Source organism: Setaria viridis, chromosome 6, assembly GCF_005286985.2.
Source record: "Setaria viridis chromosome 6, Setaria_viridis_v4.0, whole genome shotgun sequence".
Lineage (NCBI taxonomy): Eukaryota > Viridiplantae > Streptophyta > Magnoliopsida > Poales > Poaceae > Setaria > Setaria viridis.
The window spans coordinates 25328714-25333165 of record NC_048268.2 but is presented as its reverse complement, the minus strand read 5'-3'; the positions used below and the strand labels follow the sequence as shown (position 1 = coordinate 25333165).

The following is a 4452-nucleotide window of genomic DNA, read 5'->3' as shown; positions in this document are numbered from 1 at the left end:
GGGTGCATATATTGAGTATAACCTGACTGACTCCCATGGGGAGTGGAAGAAAAGGTGGTTCTACATCGGGAACCATGATCCTCGCTTGCCTGTGGTGATTGGTCACATGCCCAAGCATGCAGAAAACTGGGTGAGCGAACCCGAGGACAGCCCAGAACTTGACCACTTGATGCAGCAGATTACCGAGTTGAAGGCACTCGGTCTTACTGGGATCAATGTGGTGGCCAGTTTTCTGAAGAGAAGAGTCCAGCTGCTTCAGAAACGTGCTCACTCGGGGAGTGAGTACACAGGCCTTAATGATCCATCGCATATGTCCGATGAGGATATATCTGATGACGATGTAGAGGCGTTGCTGGCTAAGTTCTTCAGGAACTATCAGGGAGTACCAGTGATCCCTGCCGCTCTTCGGCAGTATGATGCCTGGTACGAGCCAGAAGTGGTATGTTCTAGCGCTTGACTTGTATTTTTTGACTTGGTGTGATATTTGTTTAATATCGACTTGTTGTCTTGTAGTCTCGAGTTCTTGCCGGCTACTTAGCGCAGTCGGAAGAAGAGGAGACTGTTGTCGAGGAGTAGGAGGACGAGCCCTCTCCTCCTGTCAAGAAACGCAGAGTAGTCCAGAAAATGTCTGCGGCTAAGTCTGCTTCAACCCCTGAGAAGTCTCTGGGTACCAAGGTATGTAGTCGTGTACTCAATTGTAGCTGATGAAGTTGGGCTTGCGATCATTGTGACTACTTTGTCTTGTTCAAAAAGGCTGTTGATATGGTACTTGGTGATGATGAGACTACTTCGAAGAAGTAGTCGTGACCGACTCGGACATCAGTAATGTATCTGTTGATATGGTGCCAGAGAGGGTGCCAGCGACGGAAGCTAGAGTAGCCCTCGAGCTAACCGTACAGGCTCCGTCGGCTACCATGCCGTTAGTTACTGACCAGGCAGTCCTGGGGTTGCCCACCGGAGTAGCGGGTATTGCAAAGGAGGTGTCGCCAGTAGTCGCTACTGGTTCCTTGTTGTCCAGTGTAATCGCCAGTGGTAAGCTTTCTATCCTGACTAATTTCGTTTGTCTGTGTGGTATTGTAGTCTTGACTTCTGCTTCCCAGGTTTTGGTGAGAAGACAACGCCAGCAGCTGTTCCTGTGGCGCCGAGTACTCGGCTGCCCATCGGCGAGAAGAAACGTGTGTGATTTCCGCCACGCTCAACGCGGTGAGCTTGCTTATCTGTTGTATAGCTTTAAGGATTCTTGGAGTCGTGTAATGACATATTTTGATGCAGAGATGCAGAGGAAACTATCCCTGTAGAGACAAGGGTAGTCTCGGATCCCTCGACTACATTATCTGCTCCCTTGGAGGACTTGATTGTTGAGGAGGTACCCGAAGTCGATGCCGGTCGCCTTGGAGCTACTATGTCTATGCTTCAAGACGTCATTCGTTCGGTGAAAGTTCCCGCCGCCGCGTCGGGTTCGGGAACTGCTGCCTTATCAACATCCACTGGCCATCTCTGGCTGTAGTGGGTGTGGAAAAATCCAAAGAGGCAACTGCTCCAGGTATGTTTCTGTAGTCCTGTTATTGTAGTCGTAGCAAGCAGGTGACTGATGATAAATGTTGTAGGTGCTACTTTGGGTGCAACTCCTCATCTTGCGGAGAGTACTCAAAGATCAGTGCTCAGCCTGCTATCTAACTCGGAGTTCCAGAGGGCCATCGATGTTTTCCGGAGCTTCCAGGTGAATTTCCTTTGTGTTTTCACATAGATCGAGTAATTGTGAGGCTTTTAACTGATCATATTGCCTTGCATACTCGGACCCTTCAGGAACGAAGTCATCAATTGGAGCAGGAATGTGCTCGACTGACAGAAGCCTTAAGGGTTCACGAGGTTGGAGCAAAGTCTTTTGTTGTGGAACGGTCGGATCACGAAGTCTTGCAGCAAAAACTGGAGAGCCGCTACAAGTCTCTGAACAAAAAGTATCAAGGTGAGTACTTTGCATACTCCGAGTATGTCCAATTGTAGTCAGCTATGGTTGAACTTGTTTGTCTTGTAGAGCTCAAGAGGCATGAGGCGGCTGCAAGGAGCCAAGTCCTCGACTGGAGAAACGCACACGATCGAGTGGCGGATGAAGCTGAACGTCTTCGGGCCGCACTGACGGAAGCACAGGCTGCTTGTGAGCATCAGCGGGACAGGAAGATGCAGAATGGCATAATGCTTGCCATGGCCATGGTGGCATGCAGAGATCATGCCCAGACCATGGGAAGACTCCGAGGCAAACTCCAGGAGTTGACTGTAGCAGCTGAAGAGTTGGTGAACGCCATATCCCCCGTGGAAGAGGGCGCAGGGCCTCAATCACTAGTCGAGCGATTGAAGGCTGCCCCGAGTAAAGTGGCGGGACTCTGCAAAGCTGTTTGCAAACAGGTCCTTGCCGTTGTGAAGTCCTACTACCCGAGGGTGGACTTGGCAGCAGCTGGTGATGGCGTGGCTCGCAACTGCACAGAAGGAGCATATGCGCAGTACCTTGAGGAGGCGGAGCCTATCGCGTCGAAAATGTCGGAGTTTGTCTCTCCAGAAGAGCCTTGAGTGTTTTATGTACTCTTGAAACTGTTTCAAGTATTTTGAACAATATTGTGACAAATAAATGCTGGCCCATTGTTTTGTTGCTTGAAATGGTTGTCTTGCAAAGAGTAGATTTAGTCCGTCTTGCCCGAATTGAAGTGGCGGGATCAGCGAAGCCCAACCCCTAAAGGGGGAACTCTGCCTCGCCCGATCCTGGGTCCCAGGGTCGGGTGCGCCCGACCCCTTGAGGGGAAGAACTCCGCCTCACCCGACCCTAGATTCCAATCCAGGGTCGGGTGCGGCCAATCCCTGAACAGAGGGTCAGATCCTACCAAGCCCCCGAGACGATGTGAATGTGGGCCGTGCTTGGCTAGAGTAATTCTGAGTTTCGAGTAGTCGAAATGCTGTCGAGTACTCTGCTTTTGAGGGGCACGGGTGTACTGTACTCTTTTGTCCTTTGTGGATGCACGGGTGTACTGTACTCTTTTGTCCTTTGTAGCATAAGTGCCATCACGTGGGCAGAGTTAGAAGTTGTCAGACTCATTGATCACGGGCGCATAGTAACTCTTGGGTATGTGGTAGTTGCAGCTCTCAGCTATAAATAGATCCATCTGGATGTCGACCTAAACCAAGTTTTTGAGTAGCAATGGATTGCCTTCGGTTGTTGTTGTTTGAGAGTAGAGAGCCATCAAAGAGTGCACTAGTGCTAGAAGATTCCTCGTAGATTGAGGCCACCTTCCCTCCACAGACTCCTGCGCTCGTAGGGATAGCCGCGGTGCTAGAAGAATCCTCATAGGAGGTTTCATCACGCGCCTCATCTTGCAGCTCGTGATCCAGTGGAGTACGCGCTGGAACTCGCGAGTGATAGGTGATGAGTGCCGCGGTCTTTATCCCGCTCTCTTAGAGGTGGAGGTGTGGCCGTAGAGTGGATTGGCCCCGCCAGGCTAGCAAAAGAGCAGCCTTGGTTCCCTCTAGGCGCGTCGCGCAGGATTCATCGTTGCCGCTGTCAAGGCAGTGGTGATGCAGGAGTTCCTGGCGTTGCCTTGGGCAGAGGACCTGGATATGGCTGCGTTTTGTGCAGCTTCCTTGCGTGGAGGCCCTTCCCGATGGAGTCGGCAGACCTGAGTGGCCTTGTGATATAGTAAAAGCCTGAGGCTTAAATGCAGCCCGCCAGTAGGCAGTTGCTTGTAGTCCTTGTGTATTCCGAGTACTCATACTCGTATGTAACTTGATGATGTATCTTCGGTTCTGAGTAAAGAAATACTTTATGGAAACTTTGTACCAGGGCAGTGATCCTTGTTGAGTTGATAATTCTTGAGTCAATACTAATGTATCTTGAAGTCAGTAGTCGAGCTATTAGCTCGAGTAGTCATCATGAGTTGTTGCCTTGAAGCGATTACTCGGATGCTGCTATGGGTAATAGCGACAAAGGTGTTCTATATTCCAAGAGTTTGGTACTTGTTCTCCTGAAAGCTCTTGGAGTCTGTAAGATCCATGTCCCGTAACCTTTGACATGATGTAAGGACCCTCCCATGGTGAATTGAGTTTATGCAACCCTGTTGTGTCTTGGATACGCTTGAGGACCATATCGCCCAAGTTGAAAGATCTTTCCTTGACGTTGCGGTCGTGGTAACGCCTTAAACCGTCAAGGTATCTAGTAGATTGCACTAGTGCTACGCATCTTGTTTCTTCTAGACTGTCTATATCTGTTCGCCTTGTTTCTTCTACCAATTCTTCGTCATATTGTTCAACTGAAGGTGATTGCCACATGATGTCGGCGGGTAGTATGGCTTCCGAGCCATACACAAGGAAATAGGGCAAGAGCCCAGTAGTCTTGCATGGTTGGGTACGTAGGCCCCACAGAGCATTGGGTAACTCTTTGAGCCATTTGCCGCCTTTGGTGTTGCCAAC

The 4452-nt window shown here is 50.1% G+C and overlaps 1 long non-coding RNA gene across 1 annotated transcript; it reads left to right on the top strand.

The window, feature by feature from the left end:
* The first annotated feature begins 1281 nt into the window (after positions 1-1281).
* LOC117859657 (uncharacterized) lies at positions 1282-2594 on the top strand. The gene is made up of 3 exons (XR_011898546.1): positions 1282-1543; positions 1608-1720; positions 1807-2594. It is a non-coding gene; the product is annotated as an uncharacterized lncRNA (long non-coding RNA).
* The last annotated feature ends 1858 nt before the right edge of the window (positions 2595-4452 follow it).